Source organism: Uloborus diversus, chromosome 8 (genome assembly GCF_026930045.1).
Source record: "Uloborus diversus isolate 005 chromosome 8, Udiv.v.3.1, whole genome shotgun sequence".
NCBI classification, from domain to species: domain Eukaryota; kingdom Metazoa; phylum Arthropoda; class Arachnida; order Araneae; family Uloboridae; genus Uloborus; species Uloborus diversus.
The window spans coordinates 82,175,237-82,200,748 of NC_072738.1; positions in this window are offsets into that span (position 1 = coordinate 82,175,237).

Below are 25,512 nucleotides of genomic sequence, written 5' to 3' on the forward strand. Positions count from 1 at the left end.
TTTTTGTATTGCAGAGAATCAGAAATTTATGAAGAAAATAACATTTTGACCAGAGATGCCCCCCTCCCAGCCCGGGTTTTTTTTCTTCTTTTTCTTCTCTTTTTTTTTGGTTTGTTTTTGTGAAAAAAGAATTTAGCTGGTGCTGAGAGTTTTTTCTTTTTTTAAAAATAAATAAGTTTATAAAATAACAATAAAAAAGTATATTAATAAACAAATAAATTAAGAATAAATATAGATGGATATATATATATATATATATATATATAGAGAGAGAGAGAGAGATACAGTGAAACCTGTGTAAGTTGACCACTTGCGGTGCAGTACTTTCGTGGTCAACTTAGACAGGTGGTCAACTTATAAAGGGGGTAACTTTTTTTTTTTTTGTCATTTCTTGCACCATGTTTTCATTTCTTGACTAATTGACACTTATTCTTTCTGTTCAACTCACTTTCATTGTTTAACATTACTTTGAAACAAAAATGTGAGATAATTTTCCCAGAATGGCGTATAATGTGTCATGCAAATTTAAAATTTCAGTAAATTGATCAAAAAAAAAATCTTATATCTTATTGTTTATGAAAAGTTACTTGTTTGATACTAATAGTTCCTAAAAATTCATAGCTATTCAAAAATAACAAATATTTTGCTCTATTTTTTTCTCATATACATTTATAATCATGATGATCTATTGTTCAACAAAATAATTCCTTATTGAAGTTTGGCGCATTTATTAGACACTAGTTTTAGAATTTCCATATGTGTCAGCTAATTTTCTTTGGATTTCTCCCATTTCAATTAATTTTAATATTTCATACTTTTTATCAATCTCAAGTTCAACTAACTTTCTTTTTGAAGCCATTTTATATAAAACTATAACACAAAGAACAACAAGATGGACTTTCATAGTTCAAAAAGGCAGTTGAAAATGAAAATGTCCTATCTCTTAATCCCTTTCACCAGGAATACTGCAATGCAAGTAACTTTACTCTTTATCACAATTCCAGTGTTGCCTCAAAATATTGCTACTGGAAGAAAAGACTTTGTACTTTTTCTACTGATACCAGTTTTTTATTTTCATTGAACAGAGAGTACAAAAAGCAATCTCAAATAGAACAACAAAAAAAAAAAAAAACAAGTTCGGAGAATTAGGAGCAGCATAAGCTTTATGCTGCTGTTTTATTTAATTGGTAAAATGCTGGTCTGGCATCGAAAATATTCTTGGAAAGCTATAAAATAAATAATAATATAAAATAATTTGCTACATTAAGTTTTAAAAAATAAACCAAGTGGTCAACTTACAAAGGGTTTTTTACAATACTCCAAACCAAATTTGGTGTACATCAGTGGTCAAGATAGACAGGTGGTCAAGATAGAGAGGTGGTCAAGTTACAGAGGTTTTCCCTCATTATATAAGATAGGATAAATTCCGTTCCTGGCAAAATCGGTCAAGATAGACAGGTGGTCAACTTACAAAGGTGGTCAACTTTACAGGTTTTACTGTAATTAAATAAATGAAATAATTATAAATAAATGCATAAATAAATAAATAAAATAATAATGAATGATGTATAAATAAATAAATAAAACTTTACTTGATTTTTTAGGTCTGTCACCAAACATTTAAATGTAAGGATTATAGATAGCTTAGAATTGTAATAATTGTCCAAGAGTAAGAAAAATCATAGATAGTTTTGAAAATTAATCATAAAATTCACGCAAAAAAGAGCGTCGTATAGGACAGTATTTTTTTATATTTTTATTTTTTTCCTAGAATAAGATTTTTATTATTTTTTTTCTTTATCTCTCTCTCAAACGAAAATTTCTGAGGATCGTAAAAATTTTCTTGCGAACCAGTGCCAGACTGGCCTGGACCACCGGTTGAGAATCGCTGCTCTAGAGACTGCAGTCTGAGACCCCAGCAACAATGCAGGTGTACTTTCTAGGAGCAGGTAGGGGACGCGTCGGACAGGGTCCGACCCTTCCCATCTCTCAACGACATTCTCCTGCGGCTCCGGAGCGCCCTCCCGGAGCTGAGAGTCCTCATCCAGTGACCCCCGCCCACACTTCCATCTCTGTCTTCCTCCTGGCTTTCTCGCTTCCTTCGTGCGACAATGTTGGTCGATCATTTCCTCCATCTTCGAATGAAGTCATTCGAGTTTCCCAGAGTTGCAGGCAAAGGGCCCCATTGGCCTGTCCTTGTGAAACCGTATCGCCGTGTCTTGTTCGTATGGCTTTTGTCTAGTTTCCTTTCATCCATAAGCTCACGTATTTTGCTGCGCCCGCCCATTGAGCCATAATGCTGAAGGGAGAGAACTACGGTAAAAGAAGCCGATGGTCGGAGTTTCATTAGATGGAGAGGAAATCAAAATTTCATTTGACGAAAACCGTTTTGTTGAAGACAGATCTCCAAATTCTCTCTCCTCTTACCAAGAAACCGTACGGTAGTATAATAGTGAAGAAGATCTATAAGTAGTAGTCAAAAGAGCATAGTGGAAAACGTTATTACACTATTTGCCGTCGTCTCCCCATTACCGACGCGTAAGGTCCCAAAATATGCCAAATTTTTAAGAAACGATGCCAAATTCATCGAGCTTCGGTGAGAAATGGAAGACATCCCTTTGTTACATGCAGACGGTGGTCACGTGGTGCCTTCCATTTCTCGCCAAGTCTTGAAATTTGGTGATTTTTATTGAACTTGCGGCATATTTTAATAACTTATATCTCGATAACAGGAAGACGAAGGAAAAAATTTTTGTTTCACTACAATCTTTTGATTGCTACCATTTTTTTTTCATTTCTTTCATTATTACACAATTCATGTGGCAACCTGGTTAGTATTATGGCTCCATGGGCCTGGCTTACATTTTTCGGGGGCACGGGGAAAACTATCTTCCGGGGCCCCTGGCATCGACGTGACATGACGTCAGTTTTCAACTGCAAGCTTCGAAAGGCAATTAACTAGTGCCTTCCCTATTCTAACATATTTCATCATTTCAGGCGCGTAAACTATGTGAATACGCATTTATAAGTAAACAGAAGTGCTGTGCTTGTGAGTATGGGTAACATAATACTGACAGCCGTATACAATGACTTTTAGCTCTGTGTCCCTGAGTTAAAGGAAAAAAAAAATCCAACGGCATTTCTTCAGAAGCATTTCTTTGGAAGTGCTTCGCTTGTGCATACTTGTTGCATAACACTGGTAGCCAGATATTAAGATTTTAAGCTCAGTGTCGCTGAGTCAAAGCAAAAGAAAATGTCACGGCGCTCCTTCAGAAGTGCTTTGCTTGTGTGTACGTGTTGCAAAATGCTGGCAGTCATATATAATGACTTTTAGCTCCATTTCACCGAGTTAAAGCAAAAAAAAAAAAAAAAAAAAAAAATAAAAAAAAAAAATAAATAAATAAAAAACAAAATAAAATAAATAAATAAAATAAATAAATAACGACGTTTCTGAAAAAGCTGTGTGTATCAGCATATGTGTGCAAATACAGGTGATGTGAGATTGGAAGATTGAACAACGTTCCGTCAGACAATTTTGCGCTGTTCACCACTGCTATCATTCACCAATGAGCACTTGGCATTATAGCGCAATTCACCAGTCATTGATTCACTAGTGCTCAATTAGCAATCAATCTTCTTTTGCTTATCGTTTGCGACTAATGCCACCAAGACCAAAAGCCTATTGATTGAATGTTTTTCCGCTAAAGGAAATCAAATTACGAGTTTCTGCATAAAGCTGGTTACAGTGACTTTTATACTTCAGTCACTATTTTTCTGAAAATGCAATGACTGCTTTTTATGGGGCCCTCAACTCTAAGGGCCATGTGCCCCTGTCTCCAGGACCGTGAGTTGGTACAGTGCGCTACGGAGAGATGGCTGATAAACTGAGCATTTCATTTTGTAATAGGTAGGATCAGCGAGAACGCGCGAGCAGTAAAATGTTTGCTGCTTGCGAGTTCTCGCTGATCCTACCAATTGGAAAATGAAGTGCTCCTGTTTCCACTTCCAGTTCATCCGCCATCTCTCTCTAGCGCAACTATTTGGTTCAAACGACTCAACCTGTAAACAAATGAATGTGCAATACTGGAAAGAGGAAGATTGCGCATTCATTTGTCTGCCGGTGAAGTCGCTTGGACTATACCAACTCACGGCTCCTTGTTTTCTACATTGAAAAAGAGGCTCCTCGCAGTACTTAAAACCAAGGGCGCTCCAAGAACGAAATCCCCCAAAATTGAAAGACTCGTATACATCAACCCCCCAAAACTTTAATGCCACAATCTGCGCCATGAAGTCATCTTTCCCCAACTTCATTCTGGGCAGCTCTGCCGGAACACGTGTGTATGCAATAGTTTTCAATTGTTTATGCTTTATTAACGCTGTTTTTTAACCATTCAATATGTATGACACTCAAATTGACCGAATAATTTTAAGTTTTTTTTATATTTTTTAAAGACAACTAAAAGAAGAAAAAAAAATGCAACTAGAAGTTGCATTAAATATTTTTCAAATGTGTAAGAACAATACTAGTTTTATGAAAACTTCTGTGAAAGAACAAAATTGTATTGTTAAATTGTAAAATTATGAAAATTGTACTAATGAAATAAACTAAAAGTGTCCTATTGATTTCAAGAGTTAACCCAAGAAGTTCCCTCCTTGCAATGTGGACAGTGAAAAACCTTCTATTTTTCGTTTTAACTCTTCGGTTGCTGCATCTGTAAGCTGTTACACTTTACTTAACATTAGTTTGCAACAAACATGCCACTTGTAAGAGAACGCCCCGCACTCTCTTTGCTTGGCCACTTACGCATCTGGCCGTCGCAAAAATCGTATCGTAAAATTACTGCAGAATGTAAGATCGGAAAATTAAGATTCAAATGAAACAGAAGCTATATGAAAAGCAATAGTATCTGCACTGAAATATGAAAAAATTAATTTTAATTACATCTTACATGTATTCATAGTGATATCAATCCAACTATAGTAAGAGTAATAGTTGAAATGCACTTACATTTATATTAATAACTCTAATTCAGTTATCTAGCCCTCTGAAATACAATTTCAAGCTTTAAAAAATCAATAAGCACAAGAAAACACCTTAAACATTTTTAAGCAGTCTTTCCTGTATCCCTCCCCTTGGCTATGGCATCTGGTGCAAAGTGTTGATGCTGTTTGGAAAAATGTTATTTTAAAGTTATTATGAAAAGTGTTACGTTGTGCTGATCTGCTAATCATCTGAAAGCTTAAGAATTCATTGAAATTGCATCTGAAGAACAACTTCCAGCTGTGAAAAATCACAATGAGCATAAGAAAACAATTTAAACATTCTTAAGCAGTCTTTCCTCTCGTCCTTCAGTTGGCTATGGCATCTGGTGCAAAGTGTTGATGCTGCTTGGAGAAATGTTATGTTAAAGTTATTATGAAAAATGTTACTCTGTGCTCATCTGTTAAAAATCTTGAAGTTTAAGAATTCATCGACATTGCATCTGAAATACAAATTCCAGCTGTAAAAAATCAATGAGCATAAGAAAACAACTTAAACACTCTTAAGCAGTCTTTCCTGTCGTCCTCCGCTTGGCTATAGCATCTTGTGCAAAGTGTTAATGCTGCTTGGAAAAATGTTATATCAAAGTTGCTATGAAAAGAATTACGTTGTGCTCATTTGTTAATAATCTGGAAGCTTAAGAATTCATCGAATTGCGTCTGAAATACAACTTCAAGCTTTAAAAAAGCAATGAGTACAAGAAAACAACTTGAACATTCTTAAGCAGTCTTTGCTGTCTCTCTCCCCTTGGCTATGGCATCTGGTACAGAGTGTTGATACTGCTTGGAAACATTTTTTGTTAACAATATCAACAGTGTTACGTTGTGCTCATCTGTTAATCATCTGGAAGCTTAAGAATTCATCGAAATTGGCTCCATGTTTCTCGAACTTGGCCTTAAAAATTACCTCTCTGTTGGCTAATGCTTCGTTTTAAACTTAAAAAGATGAAAACTTACATGCAACAAAACGAATTTATCTCCTTTGAATAAAAATTTTTAAGCACTGCAAGTATTTCTTGTAAAAACAGATTTTCACTAAATCCTGACAACAGTGTATGCTAACGATCGAATACAAACGCATAACTCCAAAGAAAATTCTGCATCACATTAAATAAAGTGTGTTTAAATAAAATGTATACTATGTTGTATACAAAGTTATATTGTAAAACTTTTGCCAATTTCGCACCCAGTATTACTTTGGTTCAAGATTACTGCAAATATAAATTTTGCTAGCATTTGCCTATTAAAAAAAATATTTAAAATCCAGAACATTTTTATGAGATTTTTGGGAGCCGAACAGAATGCCCAGATTCAAAACGTCCACGGACAAAACGTCCCGGTCCAAAAAATGTCCAACGGACACAAGGACGGATACAAGGGAGGGGCGATGGGGGCGATCGCCCCTCCCTTGAGGGACCCTGCACCGGTAATTTTTCCGAGTTGAAGTCTTAAAATGCAAATGTGTCCTTTTTAATGGCGTTAAGAAAGAAAATAGGGTTTGAATCAACCTTAAGCAAAGTTTTGGGAATTAAAGTTTTAAAAAGACAATTTTAAAAGATATTTGGCGATGTTTGAAAAAGAAGTTTGGAATCCTTCCAAGAGTATTTTGCAAAATTTAACTCTTAAAGCGCATTTTAGACGATTTTTGACAATGTTAGGGGGGAGGGGAGGTTTGAAACTTTTCCCAGAAATTATTACGAAATTGAAATTCTAAAACACAGTTTTGGAGTACCTCTTTCAATAGTAAAGGAAAGGAATAATTTCGAGACTTATTTGGCTAAATCTTTATATTTAAGTTGTTTAGATAACTGTGCCCTCCCCTCCCATCTCGAAAAATGTATAAATCAGTTACGTAGTAAGAGGTCAGTTAAAAAAAATCAACCGCCTCCTCCTTGAAAACTTTCTGGATCCGCCCTTGAACGGACAAAACGTCCGAGGGACAAAAGGTCCACGGACAGAAAGTCCACATTTTTAGACATCTAGGACATAACGTCCAGTTTTCTAAGCAACTTGGACAAAACGTCCGGATTTTAGTTTTCCCTTTGTCTCAACTAATTTTGTTGAATTATTTGTGTAATACGTGTTTGTAATAAAGAATGAGTCTGTATAGATTCCCCTCCCCTTTCCACACACACACACTGGCAAGATGGAATGATAATTTTAGCTTTAAGGGTCACCCCTATTTTTTTTAAAAAATAAAATGTGTTTTACGCAAATGTAGCGTGGAGGTGGCTCCCGTATTTTCACGTCGTTTTTCTGCTTAGGCCACATGTGGGGAATTTGTCCATGTAATACGGATGCCTCAAGAAGGTTTCATCGTTTTCTTCAGGAGGACAGAGTACTTGAAGATCACTGAAAGGAGTGGGGGAGACATTTTTTCGGTTGAAAGGGGGGTTGACGTTTGCTATGCCTTTTCCAGCTCATTCGGCGTAGAGGTAGAAGGGGGAACTAACCCCTTTTTCAGTATTTGCAGTTTCCGCGCGTTGTTTATCTTCTTTTTTCGGTCTACTTGTTTTATTATTATTATTTTTCTTTTATTGTTTTTTCATTAAATTTTTTATTCATTTTACTTTTTTTATTTATTTATTATCATCATTTTTAAATTTTTTAATTAGCTTTTTAGTATTCCGTATTTTTTAATTACTTTTTGTCATATTTATGTATTCATATTTTGAATCTTAGTGCAAATATAGTAATAATATGCATTTATGCATACATTGTGAGGAGAATAACACAGGTTTAATCATTGAGTAGAAAAATAAGCCATATGTTGTAAAACAAAACGGGAAAAAATAATTTTGTCTCTTGTGAATAGTGAAATCTTCTTGAATTAGTAACCAACAGCAATCTCCCAATACTTTTGCATTTTATTTTCCTTGGAAACGTTTTTCTATATGCCAACTATGTTGATGAAAGACTTCACCTAGCTCATCACTCATCATTTCGATATTAGGAGGGAAAGAATCGAAGTGAGAATGCGAGAAATGTATCTTCAATGACATTCTACGCACCATCATTTCATATTTTTGCGACAAGTTTTTCACTAAAAATTTGGCATTTTTAGTTCTATGGTTTACCATAAGTCCTCGAGTTGCCTCCTTTAGAGACAACCAAGCCGCTAGTTCTTTTTGGGTGAGATTTTCATCAAGGTCATTGTTCTTCATAATCGTTCTTATTTGTGGGTCGACAAAAATGCCTTCTTTTAAGCAAGCATCACTCAATTAGGGAAAAATACTTTTCAAATACAAAAATCCCTTGTCCATTTCATCCTTAGCTTTGACAAAATTTTTCGTCAAACCGAGTTTTATATGCAAGGGCAGAAGAATCATTTTCTTGTCGGAAGAGGTAAATTCGAAAATTAAGCGTTGCTACTTCAGAAACTTATGTCAATTCTAATCGAGATAAAATATTCTAATAAGAAATAACTGGTTATAGATGATATTTTTTACAGCATATACTAACAGGCTGTTTTATACCTTTGACTATTAAAATATATGTGGAATTAAATTATTTTTATCACATTATAAGCAAGGGTGCATGAAAATATTATAGAGGCTACAACTAAGAACGATGACGTGTTCGACAATCATATCATTTGGCAATTTTGGTTACAATTAAATAAGTAACTCAATACACGTGATAGTATTCATGTTAGAAAAATCGCGTCGAATTAAATAAATATCGAAAAATTAAGAATTGGAAAGTAGGGTTTTGAAATGGGGAAAAAGGGTCTGTCTTTCTCTCCACCCCCCCAATTGCGCATCTTTTTTTTACCTAGAGTTATGAAATGAGTAAAGAATGTTCTTATAATTTGGAAGCATCCAATGTACCGTAACTTTGGAAATGAATAGCAGCCAAAAAAAAGAAGTAAAAAAAATAGCATGTTGCATGTTCCAGGCGCGTACCCAGAAATTAATTTTAGTGCTGCAGCTCTGTCAACCCATCCTTGAGTACGCCACTGCACCCTACTCAATTCTAAACAGCAATAAATATTTTTTTGCGAAGTGTTAGTGAACGGACCGTTTTTACAACACCAACAAGAAAACATTGATCGCTAACAAATCTTAACAAAGCACAAGATAACTTTTGAATGAGAAGTCCGATTGGAACCAACTTTTTTTTTGTTCGAAATAGAACCCCTGAAAGGAGACAAGCTGACTTATCAGACATTTTGGTTCCAAGATGGCATTTTAACCAACCCTGTCTCTAGCATTTATAATTACGTTATAATATTCGCTGGTTGCTACGTCGCAAAGAAAATTGATAATAAGTTGAGTAAAATGTCCCTTAAGATAAACCTAAAGTGAGAACCTTGATCACAACTTCACCAAAAATGTATTGGAAAATGTTTACTGTATTGAACCTCCTTTTCATACGTCATTTGCTTTTAATTTTTATTATTTAAATCTTCTTCATTTACAGAATCAAAAATTCAAACATCCGTCAGTCAACACATCTATAGCTTGAACACCAGTTTTCTGCAACGAGGCATTTGCACAGATACTAATTTTGCCATCCCATAATTTTGGAACCAAAATGTCAGATAAGTCAGCTCCCTTTTATAGAGGCCTTAGTTCAAAAGATCTCGACGAGGACATCTCCATTCCCATATTTCCCTTTTGATTTGAATAATTTTTTGTTCAATTTTGAACAGTTCAAAGAAAAAAGTAAATAACTTTAGCGCCTACGAGGAAATTCAAAAGGCAAATATAATATAGCATTCGCTATGGAAGAGAAAGAACGTTCGATTGCACCACCCCTTTTTTCAGCTATTGACACCAAAATAGATTCAGCTCTTGTACCTTCTAAGGATTACTTGTCAATAAATGTTTGATTGCGCTCATTATTTTTTGAGGTGTGCCAGTCACAATTGACGAAAAAAAAGTTCGATAGTTCATCCCCCGTTTGAGCTATTGATACCAAAATTGAATCAGCACCTGTACCTGTTGGGGCAACATATGGACTAAATATGATTTGACTCCGCCAGTTACTTCTTGGGGTATAGCAGGCACGCATAACTCAAGAAGTGTTGCATTTCTCCGCACCCCCAGGAGTAATTCGCGCCAAAAACTAATGGGCACAAGGTCACATAGAGGCACGTATGTGTACCAAATTTCGTTCAGTTTCATGCGGTAGTTTTTGCTGTAGAGCAGCCACAAAAAAAAAAAAAAAAAAAAAAAAAGGTCACACTAACACACGGACGGACACAGAGACAGATATTTTCTAAAAATGGTCTAAATGGACTCAGCACATCTCGAATCGTTCGAATACATCAAAATTCGAAACTCGAAAATTTGCACGAAACCAGAATACTTTTTTCAATATTTTGGACTAGCGGTACTCGCACGGCTTTGTCCGTAGTGGAATATTATGAGGTCATTTAATACATTTTCATATTTACAGATAACGTCTACTATGCGTTAGGTATTTTTTTAGATTTCTTCATATTTTTGGCAGATTTGAAAACTTAGCATGTAACTTAACAGATAGCAGAAAACATCAAAAGCCTTAGAAAACGAAAAAATTTAAAAGCAGTAAAAGACGTAACCATGGTTACCTACAAATTTATTTTCCGTTAAAAAATAATTTTCATTTATCTTTAGTTTTTGATTTTATTCTCGAGCTTAATACAAAAGTAACTTTGCTGAATAACTCACACTTCAACTGATTTTTTTTTCTATTTTAAAGCCCCCTCTCTCCCTGCACATAAACATTATTTAGCTGAGGAACATTTTTAAAATTTTTCTTTTCTGTTAGCGGGGCCATATTAAAATGTAAAAAATTAAAAAAAAAACATATAGCTTTAACTAGTTAGCATATTTTATTATTTAGTTTAATCACAAGACTCCTTATTTGATGCAGTTTTGCAATTTCGCTCCTTTTTTTTTACCTAGAGTTATGAAATGAGTAAAGAATGTTCTTGTATTTTGGAGGCATCCAATATTCCGTAACGTTGGAAATGAATAGCAACCAAATAAAATAAGTTAAATAAATAGCATGATGCATGTTCCAGTGGCGTTTCAGTAATAGCTGCAGCTCCGTCAACCCATCCTTGAGTACGCCGCTGCACCCTACTCAATTCTAAACAGCAATAAATATTTTTTTCCGAAGCGTTAATGAACGGACCGTTTTTACAACACCAAAAAGACAAATCTATCGCTAACAAATCTCAACAAAGCATTCTATTAACAAGATAATACAAAATAAAAACGAAAAATTAATAATTAGAATAAATCAATTAATATATTTATACGCATACACCATTCTCCTTACTTACATTTCAAAGTACTTCCAAGCAGTTGTTGTACAATAAATTTAAATACGCTTCTTAAAAACACATATGGGAAAAATTTACAAAAGCAAATACATGTACATGGTTCTTGTTCGTCATTTGTGTCAAAGAGCTAAAAAATGAAACATTATTTTGTGTGAACACTGGAAATCTCAAAACACGGCGTCCTGCGGAAGGGCTCTAAGCAGTAAGTTCAATAAAACTCTCTTGGAAATCTTCCGACATAAACAGGGCGGGGCCTTGAAGCACTTTTGGAAACAAAACGGTACGATGTTCCATGTGAGTTTACAGTTGAGTACTGTACATTCCACTGCATCGTTATCAGCTATAAAGCAGGGCAATATTCAGTCCTACTCCTGCTGATGAACTAAAAACAGCTCTGCTCATTTGCGTATATAATAAAAAATCTACGTTGTAATGTGAGTGGTCAATGGTCATTAGGATAAGAAAAGGCAACGATCTCCTATGGGGTGTTAAAAGAAATGCATTACTGGAATTAAAAAATAGTTTTTTTCCTTTCCGATAGTTTCTATTGCAAGCAAATACAAAAAAAAAAATCCTTCATTTTTCGCAACTGACAAAAGTTAATACAATGAAATTTTACATAAAAAAAAGAGACGACGGTCGACAGGCACCTTTTGGAGCGGCGCACCGGGCATTTGCCCAAATGCCTGCATGTCCTGTCCGAACCTGATCGACGAACCGGGAGAGCAGTGTTGGGCATTAATCAATTATTTTTTCAATTGCCTTGTTAATTGATTAAAAAAGTAATTGCAATTAAATTAATTGCAATTAAACTATTAATTGTACTTTGCAATTAATTTAATTAGATTAATGTACGTTAATAGCTTTTCACAATTAAAATAATTGCAATTAATTTTTTAAATTGCTTTATGAAACACTTAAAACTAACAATTAACTTAATGTATCAGTAGGTACAGCGCAGCGTACAGAATTCAAAGTACTATTCGAGTTCGTATTTTCGTTCAGTGTTGATTGCTCGCTCGCCGCATGAATTATTCTCGTCTTGGCAAGTTTTTTTCACACGTAAATATTTGTTTTAATTAAGTGTTTTAAAATTGTGCAAATCATTGTTTTATAGTTTAACCTGTAACAGGCGAAATCAGAAAGTAGGACATAACAGGGGACGTAAGATCTCAGAGACCGCTATGTTTATTTATTTATTTTTTTTAAATCGTGTAATTAAGATTAATTTCTGTAATTTCCCTCAGATGTTCTTCGGATTTTTACTAGTACGGAAAAAAATTTAATTGAAATTACCTTTTTTGAGGATATTTTACTGGAGCCATAAGATTTTTTGAGAAAAGTTATATGATGAAGTAAATAATTTATTGCTCGTAAGCATACATGAAATTCACCGCTAGCTCAGTCATTTTAAGCCGAGGACTGCAGTTTCTTGCTTATTAGCACTCATCAGCCCAGCATAGGAAAGTGAATGAGCTGGAGATGGAAAACCTCATAAGGAAGCCAAGAGTGCCGAACAAACTGTAGCTAATGTAGAATTAACGCAGACTAGACGAGTGACCGAAGCAATGGTTCGGTTCAACTCGAGTATTTCATGTATTTCTGCTTTGGCCCTGGCTATTGGGCGGTAATTTACTGAAAGTTACTGATACTTTACTGATATTTAATTTGTTGCTAACATGTGCATTTAAATAGTTAGATAGTAATATGTACCCGTTTAGAGTCCACGTCCCAGGTAGACCTGCCGTCTGTAGAATATATTGTACAAAACCAGTAATTTTTTTATGAGTTAGTTTTAGTTAAAATTCACAGAACAATCGACAATTGTTAATTGTAGCAAATTACAATTAACAATTAATTAATTGTTAACTGTGGTAAACTACGATTAACAGTTAATTAATTGTTAACTGTAGTAAACTACAATTAACAATTAATTAATTGTTAATTGTAATTTTCCACAATTACAATTGATAGTTGTTGTGGTTACGTTTACCAATTAATCAATTGTCAATCTTTAATTGTCAATGCAATTAAAATTTGCCCAACTCTGCGGGAGAGTTACCCTTTACAGTTTTCCTGTTTTGTGGAATTTCTCAGTGAGAGCGAGGAAGGAAATTTTAGCGTTGGCGAAGTTGATAAACCAAGTTTTCTTGAAGAATTCAGTTTAGGGTTAGGAATAAAAGTACATATTCGTGAATTATACTATGTGTTTAGTGGAGTAACAATGTTGAAAAACGACTAATATTATCATTATTTTTGAGAAAAATGCACATGGAAATGTATATAATGTGTATACAGAGGTTGATATATTTAAGTGGATAGATAAATAACAAGTTTTCTTGAAATTAGTTCAAGATATAATTGATGAAGAAATTGATGAATGAGAGATATAAATGTAGAAATGGATACAGAGATATAGATCAAAAGAAACACATAAACAAAGTGATTAGTAGCTACTGAGATATTTTTAGGGATAGATAAATGCAGTGATCGGCAGGGCTTGATTGCCGCACAGGCCTAAGGCCCCATCTTCATAAGGGCCTCTATTTTTTTTTTAAATTATGCATAACATAATAAAGAATCGTTTATTTTCAAAAAAAAAAAATAATAATAATAATAATAAAAGATTAACTACAAAATCTCTATTGAAGCTTTGTTAGTATTTCTCTTGTTTAGTTGGTTTTATGTGAGTAAGAAAGCTTTATTTATTGCGCGTTTCATGCAAAATTAGGTATAGTTACTAGTCCCTTCCCCCTATAATGAAGCTAAAAATACTCCGAAAAAGGAATTGTTTGGTAAATGTCCTGTTTTTCGTTTGAATATATTTCTTCGAGGGGGGGGGGAGCAATATGCTCTTCCCTATTTAATTGCACTACAAGAGCATTAAGTTGTGAAAGCGACATGAAAAAGCAGTGGCGGTGTTGGCAAACAGTGCAACTGCACTGGGCCTCGCTGCTCTGCATAAGGGCCCAGCATGAGCTAGCACCAACACTGCCACAATTTTGCGGTGACTTTAAGTGGTACAATAGAAAGGGGGCCTTTAAATTATTTTGGGATCTGGGCCTCACTTTTAGTTAGTAGGGCCCCGTTGATAATTATAGAGAAACAATAATTCAAACAATTTGTATCCCACCGCCAAATTTATTTAGCTGGTTACTAATGGCGTCAGTAATGACATATAAAGGCAAATGGTATAGAATGCGAATTGCGAAAAAAGACGAGTCTACTTGCCGCCTAACACGGGTAGTTAAGCCCATATTTTACGATCGTCCTGTATGTAGCACAGATAATATTTATTGCATTTCGGCAAGGGTTATCACATTTTTAGTTTCTAATTTGTTATTTTTATAAACTCTACGTTTGATAAGTACTGTAGACAAAATTTTAGAGTTCAATTATAAATCTTTTTATTTTATTTTTATTTTTGAATTTGACAATTTTTTGCAGTTTTATAATGCATAATTTAATAATTTATTAAAATAATTGTGTAGAAAATATGCCAAAATCCTCTTTCAATTTTATCATTACTAATTATATACATTAGTACTGAATAAAATTTGCAAAGATAACTCTACATTTAAATAGGTTTTATGAAGGTTTTATTAGCCGTCCTGTAAATAGGACAATGGTAAAATCCCCTGCTATGCGCGCTCCACACAAAAGTAGCTTAGCTGTTGGAAAATGAAGTGGAAAACTTGATTGCTCTCTTTCAAAACTCAATACTATGAAGTTTTCTCACAACAAGAGTTGAAAGAGCCGGTTTTTGGGGGTCATAGGGAGTTTTTTGTTGACTAATTTATCATCCGCACTTAATACAGTCCAGTCAGATTAATGTGACCATCTGTCAATAGCCAGAATAACCACCTTTCGCAGAGCGGACTGCTGCGAGACGAGCAGGAAGAGAGTCACTTAGGTCCCTGAAGGTGTTCTCTGGGATGTTGAGCCATGCCGACTCTAATGTCGTGGCCAGCTGCGTTAGATTACGCGGTTGAGGATCCATGGCGCGAACAACTTGATCGAGATGGTCCCACAGATGCTCGATTGGGTTTAAGTCAGGTGAGTTTGCTGGCCAGGGGAGGACGGTAAACTCATCCTGGTGCTCTTCGAACCACGCACGTACACTGGCAGCTGTATGGCACCTCGCATTGTCCTGCTGCAAGATGCCATCATCCTGAGGAAAAACAATGCGCATGTAGGGGTGGACATGGTCCGAAAGGACAGATGCGTACTTGTATTGATCCATCGTGCCTTCCACAATGATCAGTAAACCTAGAGAATGCCAGGAAAACATTCCCCAGAAAATAATGCTCCCGCCTCCAGCTTGGACCGTTCCGCCAATGGTTGCAGGGTGGTTCCTTTCAGAGGTTTCACGCCTTATACGCCAACGTCCATCTGTCCGATGGAGCATAAAACGCGATTCATCTGAAAACGCTACCTGTCGCCACTCAGTGGACGTCCAGCTGCTGTACTGGCGTGCAAATTCTAGCCTTCGTCGTGGATGAACAGCATTCAGCATAGGTGCACGAACCAGGCGTCTGCTTCGGAGGCCCAGACGCAACAATGTTCGCTGAATAGTAGTTTGGGAGACACTTTTGGTAGCCCCTTGGTTCATTTTGGTGGTCAGTTCCTCAACGGTAGCCCGTCTATCTGCCCGAACGCATCTTCGCAACCGTCGTTCGCCTCTATCATCTATGGCCCGTGGTGCACCACATTTGCCACGTCGCTGATTTTGGACAGTCCCATTTTGCCATGCACGGTACACTTTTATCACGGCGGCACGCGAACAGTTCACAAACTCAGCCGTTTCGGAAATGCTTCCACCTTTGACCCGAAAGCCAATGATCATGCCCTTTTGGATGTCGGATAAATCGCTTCGTTTCTGCATTACGCACCGAATTGAAATGTTTTCCGAAGCTCTCACACACCCTTTATATACGCTCAATTGCACTGTGCTGCCACCTGCCTTCTGTGATTGGTTATTTAACTCTGACGTGGAAAGTACGTGGTGGTCACATTAATGTGACTGGACGTGTACGTTGTGATGCTACCTTCTGGATTGAATAAAAATATTTGCTGTTCAAAGTATGAACGCTGATCTCAGAAACAAATAAATTAAAGAAAGAGTACATGTAACATATTGAATAAGAAATTATAAACAACTGAACTAGCTATAGAATATGTAATGTCGTATTAGGATGAACCCATGAGAGTGACCTTGACTTGAAAATATTGCCATCTGATCCAGATATAGTCACTAATGATGAAGAAATTCATGAAAATATTTCTAGCATTCTGTATAGTTACGCTGATTTTGACGAAAAACTTCTAGACTCCTTGAGCAATAAGCCTTTCAAAAAGAATCAACACTAATGAAGAAATGAATATATTAAAATAAAAAGGGCCTAAGTGTGTACCCGAAGTTTGCATAACTTTATGAATCACTTTCAAATGAAAATCGTCAAAAGATATTGTTGGACATAATTTCAGAAAAACACTCGTGAAATTTTTCGAGAATGTGGTCGAAAATATGATGAAAGCAATAAAGGAAAGTAATAAGTAACCCTGGCCTAAGAATAACAACAATTTTTGTTTGCAAATATCGAAATTGAAACACTTTTTGGGCATAATGTTATGTAGCGGATATTATATAATACCCAGTGAAATGGGGAAGATGCTCCCGATAAAGGAAGAACTTTTGTTCGTCAAACTATGTCATGAAAACAGTTCTTTCATATCAAGCTGTTTTTACAATTTGATGATAACTCTACTATTAATTTAGATAGCTACTGTAAAGTTCGTCTAATTTATAATTTTTTGAATGAAGCTTTTCAAAAAATTGGTGTGTTTTCTGAGCATTCAACCATTGTTGAAATATTTGCCCTTTATTTTGAAAAATAGAAATGAAAAATTTACACAAATGGGAAGCTCATGAAGTTTGGTAGTAAGCTCTCGATTGTCAACTCTTTTGGTAATTACCACTTTCCATTTTATGCTATATCAAGAAGCACAAAAAAAATGACCGATTCCGAAAATTGTTTCGACTGTCATAACAAAACTAAAAGATGAAAAATGAAAAGAATTACACTCAGGTAACACAGTTAGTAATTAATACAGTTGTTGATAATTTGCTGTCCATTATTAAAACTCCAGCAGGGCACAAAACATAAACTTTTTTGTCTTATAATATTTTGTTCATCTCAGAAACAAACAACTATTTGAAACGAAAACAGTAAGGGAAATTGGAATGAGAAAATGTCAATTAGAACCACGCAAAATCTTGAAAATTATGGGATTTAAACACCCGATAGGGAATTTCACATGAAGCACAAGATCACAGTTGTTCGTTGAAATGATGGCAAAGAAGTATCACTCATCAGCAATTTCGAAGATACAAAGTTTTTCAAAAAAAAAAAAAACTCAGAATAATGAAGAATTGAAACAAAAAGGGAAAATATTTCATTTTGTACTAGTGTAAAGATGGTGTGGACTTACATGAAAATCACATTGAAATGTTATGCATCCATATGTAATACAAAATGGTAACGACCGACCATAATTTCGAAATGCCTTTGAAGCAGTACTGGATGCTGCTTGGAAAATATCGAAGCTGTTTGCTTCAGAGGAAGCTTCAATATGTATTGAAGCCTGTAGAAAAGTTACTATTGTTTACATGGGTTTGTGTATACTTCTAAACATTGCTGAATAGCAACTGTCTGTTCATCAAAACAAGACTCGAACCATACAGAAGAGCCTTTTGAAACTGCAGACTGAAAACGTTTTTATAAAAACTTCGAACTGAAAACAACACAATAACTTGAAGCATTGTACTGAGAAAAACAGTGGCAGTTCATAAAAAATATTGTTTAGGACTTTGCGTAGAGTGTTTTCTTCCATTTAACACGTACTAGAAAGCTTGAGTGAAAAACTAAGTATACAGTAGTGGATTGTACCATCGTCCTATATATAGGACAGCTTGTAAAATTGAAACGAATACATATTTGGCAATGTTTAAAATTTTATATGTATTCCTGAGGTCTCCTTAGTCTGTAATAGTAATTTTTATGAAAAATATTAAGTTTTTCATGATGTGGTAAAATATGGGTTAGATTTAGAATATTAATAGGCATTTTTTGTATGTGTTTTCTTCAAACGAAAGAATATCTCTACGCATTTATTTCAATAAATAAAGTTTTGAACCAAGACCTATACTTCGTTTATCTGAAAACGATACTAAAACTTTAAATAGTTAGTAGGGTCTGGTGGGGGAAAGTGGTCAATGGGGTAAAGTGGTCATAATTCAAATAAATGGCTATAGCTTGGAAATTAATGTTCGAATAAATGTGAAAATTTTATTTTAGTGTAGTGCATTTATAAACTATATTTTGAATACAAAATTTTACAACTGGCAAAATTTTATTTGGTAAAAAAAAATATTTTGTGTAAATATGAAAATTTTTAAAATCTAAACACCTTTTTTAACTTCCTTGGGAAATTTTGTTTGTTAGAATTATGAACAGATTGACTACACAGGTTACTTCCTACATGTCTCAAGAACTCTTACTCATTAGTAGTTAGCTGAATCTATTTTGAATAATTTGTTAGAACAATTTAAGTAAGATGGGGTAAAGTGGTCATAATATTAGGCTTAACGAATATTGTTCTTCTAAAGTCACTAAATCTTTAAGTTTAAGGCAGATATAAATTAAATATTAATTTCACTTAATATGTATTTTTACAATAAACAGGGTTAAATATACGAGTATATGCGTATGTATACGCAAATACACGTGTAGGCACGTATATATACGTATTCACATAAATGCACCAATAAACATGTATTTGGGTATCTGCAAGTATTTTTTATCTATACAGATATACATTCGATTATACACATATATTCCCGCTTATATGCTCGTATATATACGAACAATTATATACTCAGGGAGACACGTATATACGCGTACGTACTCGAGTAGACACTTGCATATAAGCATATGATATATATGTATACAGGGTGAGTCTAAACTCTTGGTCAAATTATTAAAAGGTGTTAGACGGGACGATAAGAAGCAAGAATCATAAGAAACATCCAGAATCAAACTCAAGGCTGACGCGCTACATGTACGCAAAGCCAGAAACTGATGGATACAAAACATGTCACAAATTTATTACACAGAGACAATTTTACACAACATTTTAGGTTTTAAGAGAATTTTAAAGTTATTGATGAAATTTGCGGCAGCTGTAATACATGCATCGCAATCACTCTGTTGCAATTACGAGACTTTTGAAAAACTTTCATCAGTCGCTGCACCTTCGTTGCGATGCGTGTATTAGAACTACTACAGGCCGTAACTTTTAACAACTGCTCTAAATATGTCTTAAAAACTAAAATGTCGGGTGAAATCATCTTTGTGTAACAAATTTGTGACCTGTTTTGCTAACGTCAGTTTCTGACCTTTTGTGCATGTAGCGCGTCAGCAACCATAAGTTGCTTATGATTCTTTGCTTCTTATCCTCCCCTTTCACACCACTTAGATTTTGCAAAAAATCTTGGATTCATTCTGTAAGCATACATGTATATTAGCGGATATACTCGTGGATATACGTGGATACATGTACTGGTGTATACACGTAAATGCACGTATATACGTCTAACAGGTATAGAATCGTGTTTACACGTAAACATACGAATATACTCGTGCTTTCATATATATTTACGTGAATAGACACGTACAAACACGCACTGGATATATCCACGAATTAACTCGTGTATACTCGTATAAGTATGTATGTACACTTTTATATGCGTATATGCGTCGACTGTACACGTATATACTCAGGTATGCACGCATATTCTCGAGATACAAGCGCAAAACACGCATATGATGTTCTTTTCTACGCTTTATTCGCATATACACGTGATACGTATATACTCGTGTAGACACGTATACACTCCTATAGGTAATCACGTATACATGCGTGAGTATATACATGTATACACTCGTGTATACACGTATATACTTGAGTAGGCATGTGCATGCATCTGATGTATACATGTATCTATTCATATATGAACATGTTTACTCATGTCTACACGACACGTATAGTAGACTCGTGTATACCCGTATATACTCGTACATATACTTGTAACTATAAAAATAACCGAAATATACAAAAATTAGGGTTATTTGTAACGGTTTTGCAGTTTTTTTAAACTATGACCACTTTACCCCATGCTATGACCACTTTCCCCCATCCCATGGGGTAAAGTGGTCATAAATACAAAGGGAAATGAAAGTGTTATAAAACTACTTAAATTCAATATTTTTTTCCTGAAATGCAATGTACCGTGTTCTTTAATAATGCAATGTAAAATAACAACAAAAAAAGTTGAAGTGTTTAAAGAATTTATTGTTTTTATTATCCACCTAAGTTGAAAACCTACGATTTTATGACCACTTTACCCCACCAGACCCTATTGGTTGAAAGTGTAACTATGTTGTACGCATTCAACGAGTAAAAATACTTGCAAAGTGATGTCTATTAAAACAATTAATAGTAAAAAAAAATATTTTCAGTTATACTTTGGTATTAAATTTGTGAAATAAAATTAAATGTTTTTTCTTCAAAAAATTTGCAATTGTTTCAATGCTTCCTCATAGTGTTATAGTTAACAAAAATTCTCTTTATGTTTTAATTTTATCAAAGAATATCTGGATTATCTTACTAATACTTTTTGAGACAAATACTTGTAAGCTTCAGAAAAACTGAAGAATATTTTTAAAGAATTTCCAAACTCACTAATTATCAAAAAATTTAACAATCACTGCGTCTGGTAAGATATTAACGCGGAAAAACAACAGTTCAGAAAAATAAAATGTTTTCTAAATTAAGGTATAGTAAAAACGAAATACCTTTTTATATGAAGCTTACTGAGTTTTTCAGATTTTAAAACAATGGTTATTAAAAGCATTTTCTCAGTAAAAAATAGTAATTAAGGAGGTTGTTTTTTATGAACAAGACTTGTTAGGTGAAAACTTTTACTTTTTTTCAAGCGTACTTTTTTTCCAAGCTTTAAATTTTGGGCACTTCATAAGACGTGTTGTGTTTCCTCAATGTCAGATATATAATAATATCATTATATAAAACTTTTGTTCTTATTATAGTAATGCTTTTTATGCAAAGTGTGTTTCATAGTGATTTAAAATAGAATAGTAAGCAATCGCTGTTAAGATATGTTTATTTTTAGGCAGAAACATCTAAATTTTCAATTATGGTTGTTTTCTTCCTACATAACATCTTTTTTATGTTTCAAAAAAAAAAAAAAAAAAAAGGGCAAGGAGTATTAAACAAAGGAATTTAACATGCTGTTAAAATGTAACTACAAATAAATAATCTTTAACAACCTGCTTCACGTTACTACAGAAAATCACTATAGACATTATGGTATCCCTCCTTCCTTGCCTTTTTTCATCGACACGAAATTTCTTTCCCCCTGTTTTTCACTTTCAATCTTAACTTTTGATATATTTAAGGGGGGGGGGGAGGATTTTAAACGGGGGTGGGTTGGGTTTACTAACTACGGTTCTGGGTAGATAGTGTAAAAAAGCACCTTCCAGATACTACAATAATGGTGTAAAGCTGGTTATTTTAGAAAATTGATTTTAAGACGTTTTACATTCTGAATTAATCACTATCTAATATATTCACTATTTCTGATTCTAATTATTTAGAATTAGTAAGAATAATTTACAAGCATTGTCTATCTTGTAGTAAGTAGATGCTCAAACTTTTGCAATTTTGTCAAAGTGAAAATAAAGAATTTTTATATTTGACTGTAACAGCTTATCATTTTAGATTATTAACACCCTTTACAAGAGTCGTAATAATTAAAATTATTCTTTTCACCTTCTTCTGGAGTGGATCTGAGGAATTAGAGTGCAGATAGTTTGCAGCAGGGGGGGTGGATCTCAACCTTTTGGACTCGGCGCCCCTCTCTGAATACTGATGTGGGTTCTCGTTCCCTCCCCCATCTGACCGCCGTTTATTGTCAATACAAGAGTACAATCAAAGTTTGAAATGGAAGCTAGATGGGATAAATAAAACTGGTTATTAAATAAAAATTTTGATAGTTCCGTTAAACGAAATATTTTGTTACTACACATGACTTTATTTTGAACATATTCTTAGTAGAACACATGAAAGCGAAGAGCTAAAAGCAAATAAATAAGAAGTAATTTAGGATCTAAGTGAGGTTGGCACAAGTTTCTTTCACAGAATTAATGGGAAGATTAACACGGTTTGCACTTGAAAAGTTTTGAATATTAGGTTGCATGTTGTTAAAAAGTGCACTTGAGGTCACTTTTCAAAATCCATTCTTGCTCAATATTTTAACTTACCTGTTAAAGTTGAAAATAGATTCTCAGGGATCTGTGGATAAAAATTGCATCAAAAGCATCAAAATCAGCGATAGTGCCCAAAACATTTGCCGGTTTCCTGAAAATTTAGTAAATTCTACTTAGTTTCACTTTTTTACTTTATTTTTGGAATGCATTCACGTCCCCTTTGATATTTTTCTATACACCCTTGGGGCGAGCCCTCTAGTTTGAAAACCATTGTTTTAGAGACTAGACTGCAGAATAGCGATACATTAACGATATTACGAATTTAATGCTATTTGAAATTAACGAGTTCCAAGTTCGGCAACATTTCATATATACATACATACATATATATATATATATATATATATATATATATATATATATATATATATATATATATATATATATATATATATATATATATATATATATATATATATATATATATATATATATATATATATATATATATATATATATATATATATATATATATATATACACCAATCTTTGTGTTAAGTGACATGTTTGTCCAAAGGTATACATTGAAACTACCCCGGTAGTAGCAGAAGCGTGACCGTACGACGTACGTCACAGATTCCTGAGAAAGTCTGTAGACTATTTCTTAATTTGGGCTGAAAAAAGAACAAGATTTTTAAGTAGCAAATAATCTTAAATTCAGTTTCTGGGTTGTAGCTCACAAGTAGCATGCAATGGTATTTTTCAATAATTTTTTTAAACAAAACTAAATGCAGGGGGGGGGGGGGTTCAAAAAAAAAAAAAAAAAAAAAAAAAGAAAAAGAAAAGAAACACTTGATACGTTTTTGTACAATTCTGTGTTAGCCACTGAATTTTACACTAACAATATTAGGAGTCATTGTAAAATTCAAAATGAATTGTTCATTTCTATAAAAGTACCCCTTTTATATTTTTATTGTATTGTACACTTTAAAAATTGTTGTAGTATTGTTTTTTTTTAGAATTTTTTCACTTTACACGAACATTGTTATAGTTTTTATAATGTGTGGTTACCAATAACCAAAATTTTATATCCTTAATGCTGTGAAACTTTACAATTATTCAGGGATTCAAGTGAACTCAAATAAAATTTTCTGAAGACAGTGTGAAATTTTTAGAAAGTATGAGGAAGCTGGATTCCCCTTCCCCTCCCCCCTCCCACCACTCGTAAAGACTCTACAAATATGCATGCAAAAATCATTGAAATAATTAAAAAAAACATTTTAAGAGTCTTTTCTTTTTTTAAAAATAATTTTTAGGTTTAAAATGTTTTTTCAGCCTTTTTTTGCAAACGACAACCCAAAACTCTCGAAACTGTCGGATCACAAACGCCCCTGCAATTATCATAACTATTTGACACAGATTTCATGTTAGAATAATGAGTGTTAATCACATTTATCATTCGCAATTGTGAAGACGTATAATTACCTTTTCAAACAATGATTGCTAAGAAGTGTATCGTTTCTTTATGATAAGCAACAAAAATGCTTAACATGATCCATTGCAATTTACAATAAATGCCGTGCTAAGCGCAAAAGTCGTATCTGCAGCTGAGTTCAAAATGAGAATGGCCGTTTAAAGTTTGGTGCGTCCATGTACTTGATTTTGATTCGGATGCAACTTTTTCAGATTTAAAAAAAATATATATTTCCCATTGACAAATGACAATAAAATATTGTATTTAGGTGAAATATGTGACAAAGAAGCACCAGGTGACCGTAGCTAAATTTTGATAAAAAGTGCAGATATATCACATTTGTGCTAGCACGACAGAATGCCAACCCTGAACTTCTCTCCATACACAGTCTGTTTACAACTAAAAAATATTTTGTAGCATTTAATTCGGCTTTTATTTAACAAATTGATCAAAATTTTTTTTGTAAAGGTATTGTAATAAAAAATGTATGAAAAAAATGGTAGATACCGTTCAAATCAGACTATCCAAAACCATATTGAAATCACCACGTGTAAACTATTCAGTTTAAAAGAACCATTTTGCAGAGAAGCATTTTTTGTCTTACTTTTTTTACCATCCTCTCCATTTTGTACGTTTTTTCCTGTCTAAGTGAGAATTTTGATCCCCCATACATTCATGTCACGATCATTGCTGGAAACGTGATGTTGGAATTTCTCCGAAAGCGTCAGTATTGATTTCCCCTACAGAGTTTCAAACTTTTCCACAGATATGTGTTTCAAACTTTTAGACGATGAGTTTATGTGCGACTTTGTGGCTTTTTTACGAAATGGGTTTGTTTCTTAAAAAAATATTGAAAGAAACAAGAATTTTCTATCTACTGAGGTTGTAGTAACTAAAAAACTGTCTTGTTCTTGTAAAAAGTTTCACTGCCTTGTTCTAACGGACACACTTGTCGTGTAGTATGTCCCAATTTTATTCCTATGGCTAAATCAAGGGCTGCTTGTCGGGTAACCCTGACCATTCTACGCTCTTGTAGCAGGTGTCGATCATGCAAGCCACTGTGTTGTCCTTGGTCAAAGGCTTGGCTGAATTTAGGTAAATATCCGAATCTTGAATTCTTCAACGAATTACGAAGTGAAATGTACCCTCGCTTTTAAGTACGACTAACATTCTGGGCTCAATCTTTTTTATTCCAATCATGCGGCTATAATCAGGTTAGAAGGCCATTTATGAGAATCAGCTGAATACATATGAAAACCCTACCAATGAAACTACCCAGTCGTGCATTTTTACGTGAGGTAATCACCATTTATAGGTTTGTATATTGCTATTCCATTTTTACTCACCCCATTGTGTGAAAATAATCTTGAAAA